Source organism: Echinops telfairi, unplaced genomic scaffold (assembly GCF_000313985.2).
Source record: "Echinops telfairi isolate 266 unplaced genomic scaffold, ASM31398v2 ScPeMD7_7457;HRSCAF=8495, whole genome shotgun sequence".
In the NCBI taxonomy this organism is placed as follows: Eukaryota; Metazoa; Chordata; class Mammalia; order Afrosoricida; family Tenrecidae; genus Echinops; species Echinops telfairi.
Genome location: NW_022111357.1, coordinates 22539180 through 22551373, shown reverse-complemented (window position 1 = coordinate 22551373; position 12194 = coordinate 22539180).

Genomic DNA, 12194 nt, shown 5'->3' with positions numbered 1-12194 from the left:
GTCGCTGTCCTTAGGCAGCTCCTTTCTCCTCCCCAGTCACCCTCATGCTCTGTAATGAGGGGCTGGTGGAGGTAGACCTGCACTCCTTCCTGCACCCCAATAATCAAGGAGTGCTAGAAGTCACTTTCTTCACCTTGGGCAATGATCCCGCCTGCAGATAGTTCTTCCACTTCCTTCCCCTCCAGCTTTCCCACCCCCTGTGTCCTCAGGGTGGCCAGAGCAGCCCAGGACCCCCATCGCTGCCTCCCACCCGGACCTCCTGCCCAAGGCTCTCCAACTCCCCCACCAGCGCAGAGTGGGCCTGCGGGGTCTGCACACATTCACCCCAGGTGGCATCCGTGACAACTGCATCACCTATTAACCTTGACCTTGTGCCCACAGAAGCAAGGGAAGCCAAGAGTCACGCCATCCGGGCTCAAATGGTCAAGGTGTCCCATACCAGAAGACTCAGGGTGCTGGACAAGCTAGTTTACTTCTCTTGGCCTTATTTTCCTCAACAGTGAACTGGCGGGGGGGTCGGGGGTGAAGTGGGGGGAGGAAAGAACGGTGGTAATCATTGCTGGTTGGTGATTGACAATTAGCCCTGGTGGCACAATGCTCAAACGCTTGGCTGCTAACTGAGAGTCGCTGGTTGCAATCCACCCAGGGATTCCGCGGAGGAGAGTGCTGCCAATCTGCTCCCTGGTACGTCCGCGTCCTATGGACCCTATATGACAGCGTGGGGCTGCTCACAGAGGGTTGCCTTTACAGGAACCGATGGCCGATCTTTTCTCTCTCTGAGTGAATGGGTGGGCTTGAATCACCTTGGGGGGATGCCACCAAGGTTCCCCGCCTAGAGACTCCACTGGGGCGGTTCTAATCTACCACTTGGGGCTGAAACGAGTTGAAGATGGACGCTGTGCAGCATGCCACAGGAAGCCTCGAACTTTAAAGATAGACACAAAAGGGGCTGGGGCCAAGGTGAGCTTTCCCTAACTCACAGAAGGTCTGCTCCTCTAGGGGCCTTCGTACTTTTGGGGAAACTGAGGCCAGGAGCAGGGAGGCAGCAAGCCCTGGGTCCCATCATGAGCAGCGGCGGTGCTCAGACCTGATTCCAGCCTGGTGCTCAGCAGTTTCCCAGTGCAGGCTATCAAAGACAGCCCATTCCGACAGGGAGATCAAAGGCCTGCTTCGGTATTCACAAAGAGAGCTCCTCATTAAAACATGGCCGAAGGCTGAGGCCCCTGGGGAGCCAGAGCACATCCTCTCGAAAGGAGAATTAATGATGCGGACAGTCTGTGCCACGCGGCCGTGGCGCCCACAGAGAGCGTCTGCAGGGAGCCTGTGTGGGGAGGTCAGGCTGCGCCAGTAGTCAAGGAGGACTCCCTGTAGGAGGATGGTGCTCAGGCCAGCCACCGCCAGAGGAAAAGACCTCCAGGGAGAGTTGAGCATTTATTGAGCACCCTCTGTGTTCTGGGAGAGCCTGGGGCATTGCACACAGTGAGTGTGCTCCTCTGCTCACTGAAAGCTCAGAGGGTCAAGTCCACGTAGAGACACTTCCGAAGGAAGACCAGGTGACCTCCTGCTGAAAAATCCGCCACTGACAACCTATGACACACATAGGTCATCTTGGGGGCAAACCAACTGGCAGCCCTGGCTACCTCCTTTCCAGGTGGAGGTACGATAGCCCACCTGTGCCCCGAGAGCCCGGAGAGGAGGAGCGTGCTATCCCTTTCAGAGGAGGAGGGAGGGAGGTGGGATACCTGCCTGCTTGAGGGACACCATTAGAGCGAAGTAGAGCCTGGCCTGCACTGCCCCTGTGCGGATAGAGTGTGGGGTGACGAGGGGTGAGGGACACCCTTCCCACACCCCTGGGAAGTGGGTGAAGGGGGCTGAGGGAGATCTGGCTGGGATGGCAGGTTTGAGCCAGACAGGAAGGTCCTAAATGCTGGGCTAAAGGGCTCACATGGGACTAAGGAGCTCATGGTGGGCTGAGGGGTTCAGACGGGGCTGGAGTTCACACTAGGCTGAGGGGCTCATGTTGGGCTGGGAGGGCCACATCAGGCTGAGGGGTTCACACCAGGCTGAAGAGTCACACAATAGTGACAGCGTCAAGCTCAGGGGGCTTCTGGTGTCCGCGGCATGCCTTGGCTTGTGGTTGCATCAAGCCAATCGCTGCCTGTCTTTCCCAGGCTTCTCTGCATCGCCTCCTCTTCTTGGAAAGATGCTTGCCATTAGATTTAGGCTACCCCTGCCCCCCCCCCCCACGAAACCCAGGGTGGTCTTGTCTAGAGAGCCTTCATTGATTGCATCTGTGCAGGCTCCTTCCCGATGGCGCTGCATTCTGAGGCTCCGAGTGGACAGGAACTGTGTGTTGGAGAGGAGCGGGGCAGACTGTTCAAGCCAATACAGATGGCGAAACAGAGCCCGTTTTCTCTGTTTTTCCCCACAGGCATCATTACCTGAAACTGCCTGGTTCAATCTTCAATTGCTTGCTCTAATTTTCATTTAAAATATGCATGTAACATCAATTGCATTCGCCGTGTTGTAGAGCCATCTCTGCTATCCCCTAAACAGAAGTTCAAGGAAGCTTGGTGGGGCGCGCAGCAGGCGAAGCATTCTGTTTCCCAGGAGAAAGATGGCACCATGTGCCTCCTTAAGATTTACAGGCTCAGAAACTCGTAGGAGCAGGTCTACGCTGCCCTGTAGGGTCACTATGAGTCAGAATGGACTCACCAACGGCAAGTCAACAGACAATCGGGAGCCAGGGTGGCACAGGCGTTTGTTTGGTGGTTCGAATCCACCCACCAGCAGCTGTGCAGTAGGGGTGGGGGATGGCCTGGCAACCTGTTCCCGTTGAGATGGTGGCCAGGAAAATCCCCTAGGGCCACTCTATGCAGTGACACATGGGGTGGCTGTGAGTCAGAGCCAGACTTGACAGCAGCCAACACACAGAAACTCAGTCCCCCTGCGGTCCCAGTGCCTCACTTGGCCCTCTTCCCAGCTCCTGGGACCTGACGAAGCCACTGCCCCCCATTCAATTCAAACTCAGTGACTCTATAGGCCAGAGCAGAGCTGCCCCCTAGGGCTTCTGAGGCTGTAAACCTTTCCAGAAGCAGATTGCCGTGCACCAATGGTCACATAGTTAGTAGCTGGACCCACCATCCAGCCACCAGGACTACTCAGCCCCTGGCAACTGTTGCTAAACTTCTGTCTCTATGCACTTGTGTGTGCACCTGGTTCTCTTTCTAGTTCAGTGTGCCCATCTCCCACCAACCTTAGAATCCTGACTTCATGAAGGCCGGGCTGGATTTCTGCATTCCCCAGAGACCTCGGCATAGGGCCAGGGCATGGGGGCAAGTCTGGGGATGCCATCCAAGTGTCCACTGGGGAAGGCTTCCGTTTTGTCTCCATTGCAGCAGAAGAAACTTCCAGACCGGAAAGGATGGTTCGATCCCCAAACAAGCCACAGAGAGACATTTCCTCCAAGATCTAGTCAAGCCCAGTGAGAGGGCGTGAGTTGTCTCGGCCACATTTGTCCAAGCGTGCGTGCCTTCGAGAGGAAGGGAGACAGCAAGTATGAGCAGCTGCTTGCAGCCTGATGGCTGTGCCAGGCTCGGCGTCTGCCTGTGACCCCACTGCCCTTGGGGGAAGCCACCCTTCATGGCTCACGAAGAGTTCTGACAGCTGCTGCTATCTCACTGCCCTGGGAACTCTCTGAGACAGGGCCACGGCTCACCCACTTACAGAGGATGCAACTGAGGCTCAGAGAGGAGAAGTGACTTGCTCAAGGTCACATAGATCGGGACTGGGCAGCCAAGACGGGGAGCCAGGAATGACCAATCCCCAAAGTCCAGATGAATACTGGGGATCTATAGGTCACATACCAGCATTGCAGTGGGGCTGGACCCTCAACCAGAAAGGTCCTTGGACCTGGACAGCATTAGGCTGAGGGAAACGAGGCCATCACAGAAGCACGGATGTCGGATGTGACCACTGTTATAGGCAAAAATAAAGAAATAAGATGAAGACTCATACCAAAGGGAACAGATTTTGGATGTCACCAAGCGGGAGAGGACAAGAGAGGGAAGATAAAGCAAAAGGCTAGCGGGCTGCCAGGTGTTAAGTTGGGGGGAAGGAACGACTGTGGCCCACGAGGAGGAGAGAACTCATAGAGTGGGGTAGGGTCAATGTGGGGGAGGTGTTTGATTTGTAGTTTAAACTGTTACGTGCAAACATGATCTTGAATTGGATTGTAATGTATTTGAAATGCAAACCTTTGCCTAAATCACAATGAAGACCTTGTGAAAAAGACAGACAGACAGACAGGTCCTGGACCCTGTGAGTATCTGCCTGAGGGAACATCTGCATCATTGCCAGGCTAAGGGTTGGCCACTTCTCCTGGCTGCAGGCTCCCGATGGTCCTTTGGGGAACCTCCTGTCCCCACACACTGTCCATGTGATTGGGAGAGGCTGCCCCCCTCCACTCACCCATCTCTTCTCCTACCACAGGCCTGGCCATCAGCACCATCCATTCCCCTGCGACCATGGTGACAGGTCCCCAACGGCTCATGCCAGGCCAATATGAGACTACCCAGGGATGCTGTGGGAGACTTGAGAAAGAGCAGCTGTTTACTGGGCTTGTTAGGCAGGAAACCCTCTCACCAGCCCACAGGGAGGAAATGCTTGTGAACAAAGTCCTTGTAGATGAACTCAGAGGCAAGAGGTGGACTGATGATGTCATTTGAGGACCTGGATCCAGCCAGGCCTGAAGTTCACCCAGTTTTTTTCAGGAATGTGCCTCCTTTTCTTTGTCCGATCCCATTTCCTCTGGAGAGGCTAGTGAGAGCCGCTCCACCAATGATGAGTGTAAATGTCAATATTGCTTCCCCTTCCCCACTGGGTCAACCGTCTTCATGCCAGTCTCTGGCAATGCCAAGTCAGTCATAATGATAAGATATAGGTAAATATTTGCCCCACTTCCCTTTATTCTCTAGCAAACTCTTAACCATCCTCCAAGACCTAGCAAAGAATGCCATTTCTACAGTGAAGAAACTCCCTGGAATCTACTGCTCCCTCCCACAGCTGCCTGCCCCATGCTGCTCTGTGCACGTGCACACACGGTACTTTGCATTGTAACTTCTAGGAGACGCACCACGCAGTCACTCCTTCTCAGTCATGCAAAAAAAACCACGGAGGGTCTACTACACAGTGGCCTTCGTTGTGCTGTGCACTTGGGGGGCGAGCTCCCCATCTGGCGACAAACACCAACAGGACTCCTACTGTGATAGGGACGCACAAGGCAGGCATCAAAGGGTGAAACTGTGTTGAAGGTGTGTGGGGGTGGGGGTGGGGGAGGGGGAGGCTTCCAGGTAAAGCCTAGAGCTTGTGCAAAGGTCCAGAGGCAAGGCTGTGGGCAGCCATTCCACAAATGGAAAAGCCCGGGTAGTCTGGGTCATAGAAGGTGGCAGGTCGCAGAGGCAGATGAGGCCAAACCTCAAGGTCAGAAGTCCCCCAGAAGGGCCTCGGAAGAAAAGGCAGGTGATCTGCTTCTGAAAATGAACATGTAACCACTGGAAACCCTGTGGATCCAGTTCCACTCTGACTGCTACGGTCCGAGTGAGTTGGAGCTGAGTAGACGGCTACTGGGAGGAGAGAGGGGGCGACTGATGGGAAGGAATGAGCGGAAGTCGGTGGGGGGTGGGGGTGGGGGGTACGTCCAAGGCAATACTTGGGTTCCCATCTTTTCAACCAGGAGGCTGGTGGGCCAGCCCTGAGGAGGAAGACCCGGCAGGATACAGGGTCAGGGAGCCAGGGCTGGGAGCGTTGGCCTTGAACATGTCTTGTTTGAGGGCTCCACTACACCAGCTCACAGCCTGATCCTTCCCACGAGGAAAGGGCTGCCCACAGCCCCTTGTCACACCCTCCGCCTCCTGGCCCTTGCACGCTATGTACTAGTCACAGCTCAGTCACTCAATCACAGTCAAAGCCAGGTTCTCTCTCCTTCTGATCCCCTTTACCCCCCTAATTCTTGTGTCCATGCATCACTTCCCCTAGGAAGCCCTCTGGTGCCTCCCCCCACACCTGGGGGAATACATACCTCAGAGCTCCCACAAGCCTTTCTGTGGCCTGCCCTGGTGCTGCCAGCTCTGTGCGTCCCTCTCCGGGACGTCACTCTGGAGATATGTCTTGTGTCACCCGCATTCAGCCTCCCTACCTCCAATCTGGCCGCCCCGCATTGGTGTATTGCTGTGAGAACTGACCCACTTGGTCCACATAGAGAAGGGTGCCCAGCGTGTAGGAAGTGCTCAATACATGTTAACAGTTGGCACTGCCTCTCTGCTGGGTGGAGCCTTGGAGCACCTCAGGACCAGCCTCAGACCTGACCCAACCCCCAGTAGTGGCAGTCAGCAGGGCCAGCACATGGCAGAGTTCAAGCAGTGACCTGATGAAGGGCCAGCACGGTTAGGGTCAGCTTTCTGACTCCTCACAGAACAGCATCAGAGCCTGAGGCTGGGGGCAGGCCTTGGTCTGATGCTGCAAGGGCCCCAGGAGCTCAGCTGGCCCTACACGGGCCTTCTTCTAGCAAAGAGTCTGGACCCTCAAAAAGCAGTGAAGGGTCAAAGAAGGGGGGCCCCTCTAGTATCCTTCTCACTGGAGACCTGGTCATGCTCCTTCCCCGAATATCCCATAACACCACCGACCCCCCACCCCCTCACCCCTCCCATGGGCGTAGAAAGCCCAGTCTTTCTCTGTCAGAGCTGCTGGTGGTTTTGAACTGCCAACCTTGCAGATCGCAGCTCAATGCATAACCACTATACCACCAGGGCTCCTCTCATACCCACTAGGGTGAGTATTACTTTAAATAGCTAAGCAGCAGTCAATAACCAGTGCGGGAGGTGCGTAGAGGAGCAGAGACCCTCCTCCCTGGCTGGTGGGATGAGAGATGGTGCAGCCACGTGGGAACCAACAGGTGGTGCCCCAGAAAAGGTAAACGTACAATTGCTTTTTCTTTTTTCTTTTTTGGCAGTAAAGTCACAGAAACCTTTATTAAACAAAAAAACCAAAATGTGAAGCTATTCTTTCTCAACACATCCATCGTCTAGGACTATACAGTACACTTTTGAAAGTGGTGTTTGCATCTCTCAACCCATCCCTGGAGAATGTAGCTGTATTCAACTTACACCATGTCAAGTTCTTTGCGTTTGGGAAGCAAGAAGTCTCAAGGAGGAAGCTCCAGGTGACAGGGTGGATGGGGTAAGATTTCCCAAGGAGATTCTCACAGGATAGCCCCTGCAACCTTCGAAGACTCAGCAGGTGCATTGTTGTAATGAAAAAAAAAAAAAACCCTCCATGCAATTGTCCTGATCTTTTTCTCACCAAGGAAGTTTTACGTGTTTCTCAGACTTCTTCCATATGGTTGCCCTGCGTCCTTGGAGAAACGTTATCGATACAAGTCCTTATGCAACAGTGCGCACTTTGGCAGCACATGTACCAAAATTGGATACAGAGAGGACGGGCACGGCCCCGCGCATGGATGGCACACAAATCCATGAAGCGCTGCGTAGGATCGCCACGTTTTTGTCAGGTGCTGTTGAGATGGTCCCAACGAATAAGCGATCGTACGTAGAACCCAATGAATCCCGTCCTGGTCTTGGGCTGCGCTCACGGTGTCCTTATGTTAGAGCCCATCGATGCAGCCGTGTGTCAGTCCATCTTGGTGAAGGTCCTCCTCTTTTTTGCTGCCCCGCTGCTTTGATGTCCTGCTTCAGGGACTGGGCTACCTGACAGCATGTGCAAAATACATGAAGACAGTCTTGGCATCCCCGCTTCTCAGGAGCATTCTGGTTGGACTTCCTCCGAGACAGAGCTGATGGTTTGTTTTTTTTGTCGGTCCGTGATACTTTCAATTGTCTTTGGTCTTCTTTATTCAACGTCCAACTTTCACATGCACGCGAGGTGACTGGAAATCCCGTGGCTTGAATCAGGTGCACCTTAGTCTTCAAAGTCACATTCTTACTGTTCAGTACGTTAAAGAGGTCTGGTGCCACAGGTGTACCCAAAGCAATGCCTCATTTGCTTTCTTGACTGCTATTTCTGTGACTGCTGAATGTGGATCCCAGCAAGAGAAGATCTTCGACAACTTCTTTCGCCATCTATCGTGATGTTGTCAACAGGCCCCATTGTGAGGACCTTGGTTTGTTGATTTTCATCAGCTGCAAGTCCTCCTCACTTTCAGCAAGCAAGAGTGTGTCATCTGCGTGTGGCAGGTTGTTAGTAAGCCTCCCTCCATCCTGATGCCACAGTCTTCTTCATAGCAACCAGCTTCCCAGATTCTTTGCTCAGCATGCAAACTGAATATGTTCGGTGAGAGGATACAACCCTGACACCCACCTTTCCTGGCCTGAAACCATGCCGTACTCTCTTAGTCTGTTTGCACTCCTGCATCTTGATCCATGTTCAAGGTTCCTCGTGAGTGCAATGAAGTGTTCTGGGATTCCCGTTCTTCTCCAGGCGATCCAAAATTTGTTATGGTCCACAGAGCTGAATAAGACACAAGTCAACATCTTTCCGATAGTCTCTGCTTTCAACCAAGGTCCATCTGAAGTCAGCAACGATAGATCTTGTTCCACGTCCTCTTCTGAATCCAGCCTGAACCTCTAGTATCTCCTGTCAATGTACTGCTGCAACTGTTGTGAGATGACCTTCAGCAAAATTTTACTTGCATGTGATATCAATGCTATTGTTCTATGACTTGAGCCTTCTGTTGTTGGGCCACCTTTCTTTGAGATGAATACAAATATGGATCTCTTCCAGTCAGTTGGCCAAGTGTCTGTCTTCCAAATTGCCTGGCATAGATGAGTGAGTGCTTCCAGTGCTTCATCAGCTTGTTGAAACATCTCAGTGGGGAGTCCATCAGTTCCTGGAGCCTTGATTTTGGCGAATGCTTTCAGTGCAGCTTCCACTCCTTCCTTCAGTAGCATTGGTTCTTGCTCAAATGGTTCTTGCTCAACCTCCTGAAATGGTTGAATGTCAACTAAGTCTTTTTGGTACAGTGACTATATATTCTTTCCATCTTCTTTTGATGCTCCTTGCATCATTCACTATTTTGCCCATAAAATCTTTCACTATTGCAGGCCGAGGCTTGAATTTTTGGGTGAGGTTTTTGTTTTTTTCCGTTTAAGATAGACTGAACATGTTCTTCGTTTTTGGTTTTCTAATTCTGGGTCTTTGCACCTTTCATTAAAACCATTTTACTTTGTCATTTACAGCTGGCCTTTGAAATTTTCTGTTCAGTTCTTTGACTTCAGCATTTCTTCCCTTTGACTTAGCTACGCTACGACAAGAGCAAGTTTCAGAGTCTCTTCCGACGTCCACTTTGGTCTTTTCTTTCTTCCGGTCTTTTTAGTGACCCTTGGCTTTCTCCATGAATGGTGTGTTTGATGTCCTCCCACAGCTAATCGGTGCTTCTTATTAGTGTGCAATGCATCAAGTCTGTTCTTGCGATGTCCTCAAAATTCAAGGGGGATAGACTCGAGGTCGTTTTCTGGCTCTCAGGGACTTGTTTTAATTTTCTTCAGCTTCAACCTGAATTTGCCGATGAGTAATTGATGGGCTGTTGCACAGTCTGCCCCTGACCTGGTTTTAGCTGCTGATACTGAGCGTTTCCATCGTCTCTTCCCCCAGATGTAGTCAATGTTGTCTTCTCTGTGTTCCGTCTGGAGAAGTCCACCTGTAGGGTCACCTTCAGCAATTCCACTCTTGGTACACACCCCAAAGACTTGAAAGCAGGCACTTGGTCACCAGGGTTCGTGGTGGCATTATGCACAGTAGCCAAAAGGTGGAAGAGCTCCAAAGGTTCCTCAGATGAATGGATAAACAGAACATGGTCAATGCACATAGTGGAATGGATTCAGCCTTAAAAAGGAAGTTCCAACACATGCTTGGCATGGGTGGACCTTGAAAACATGATGTTGAATGAAATAAGTCAGACACTAAAGGATAAATATTGTGGACTACCAATATGAGAGTTATCCCCAAATTATTACTACAAGGATTATAGTGGGTTAATTGCAAACAAAACATGTTTAAGTATGTCTGCAATCACTGGGTGGCTGTAGTCAAATTCTCTCAGTAATACATGTGTGTTAGTGTCATGAGGGTGCCTTCCAAACAAAGAGATACCTTTTGTGGAGAGAGAGAGAGAGAGAGAGAGAGAACTATTTTGAGGACAGAGCCAATAGCAAAGTTCGAACAAAACTCAAGTGGACACCTTCCCAAATCATGAAAGGTTTTCAACAAGTTTATGGGAATTCTGCCCTGATAAAACAAGTTTTAGATGAGCCAAGGATTTTAAGGAAGGTTGGGAAGACCTCCAGGATGAGCTGGGAGAGGGCAGACATCCGCCTCAGTGGATGTAGAAACTGTGGCTGCAATCACGAAACCAGTGGGAGAGGACCACAGCACTACTGTGGGCGTGATAGCGATTGGAGCAGGCAGCTCACAGGGCGCAGCACTTCCTGCGTTAAGTGAGCATCTTGGTCTCAGCAAGCATTACGGTGTGGGCTTAATGAGAATCAACAGATCAACTAGCTCAGGAGCTGATCTTTCTAGCAGTGTTCTAAGCAAGATTAAAGCTAATGAACATGGTTTTATGGAATGAGTCATAACTGGAGCGGAGTCTTGGATTTGTTATCCGCACGATCCAGAGAGCAATCGAAGCTGTGGCTTCCTGGGGGAATCTGCTGGGCAGAGAGGTCAGCTCAGGTTATGGGGCGGGGTTTTTTGTTTGTTTTCTTTTTGCTTTTTATTGTGATTTGAGCAAAGGTTTATGAAGGTTTCCCCTTTGACCATTCATAGGCAGCTTGTTCCGTGACATTGTTTGCAGACCCCACAATTCGGCAGCCCTCACCTCACTTTCTCCCTATGTCTATCATTTCCATGGTCTCTTCCTTCCCACCCAGTCCTGCCTTCGGCGGTGTACGCCGGGGCAAATGCTGCCCCTTTGGGTCCGTGTGGTTCTAAGGAGCTCCTGGTTTTACTGCATACCTTTCCTCCCCCAAAAAACAAATCCCACTGCCATTGAGTCTATCACGACGCATAGTGACCCTATAGGACAGGGTAGAACTGCCCCTGTGGATTTCTGAGACTGTGACTCTTTATGGGAGGCAGAAGCCTCATTTCTCTCCCACACAGCAGCTGGTGGTTTTGAACTGCTGACCTTGTGGTTAGCATCAAAGCTCAAAGCCACTGTGTCTCTAGGGCTCCAAGTACACCCTGACAGGCCTGCCTATTTGGTTGATAGTTGAGCCATGGAGGTGAGACCAAGGACCATAAGCTTCATCTCCATCGGACCAGTAAACCCGATCCTGTTTGTTATTTTGAGTATGTTTCGCACACTTCCGCCCTTCTACCCAGGGCCTTCTAATGAGATCTCTGTCAGAGGGGTCAGCGTTGGTGCCCAGGCGCCATCGAGGTGTTCTGGTCTCTGGGTGGTGGCGGAGACTGGGGTTGGCCTGGTGCGTCCATCCTTTGGACGGATGGTTCGCAGGCAGAGTTCATCATGGCACAGGCGATGGCTTCTCAGACGTTCTTAAGGTCCCAGATGATGACCGCTGCCCTGGGCTCTTGAAGGGGTAACTCACCTTGACAGATGCTCTTGAAGGACGCGGAATGATCCTGTGGGCTTCTGGTACGGACGTTTTAAGAAAATCAAAGAACCACGCAGGGGAGGAAAAGGCCAACAAAGTGGCCCTGTGGGGTCCCCCCCCCCACATCTCCACAATGCTGGTGCGTGTTCTTCCAGGGCAGCAAGGGCGGTGTCTTGTGAGACTTTCCTTGGGAAACCGTACCCACCCAGCCTATAACCCTCAGCTTGTCCTTTCAGACTTCTTTCTGTTCCCCAAACGCAAAGACCATTTCAAAGGAACACGATCCGGGTCCCTGAGGATGCCCAACGGGTCGTTTCCACTCGGCATAAGCCAAAAAGCAGCGGAAGGTTAGAGAGGAGGCCACACTGCCTTCGAAAGTATGTAGACCGAGATGGAGGCCATGCCGGGAAACAATAGCTTCACCTTTTGATAATTTTGTTTGATAAAGGAGGTTCCTATGTCGCAATATCCCCGACTAACCCTTGTACCGGAAACAGCCAGCATAGGCAAATGTGCAGAAACACGCGCTGCTCCGAGTGACCGTGGGCTGAGGGGGAGGGGAGC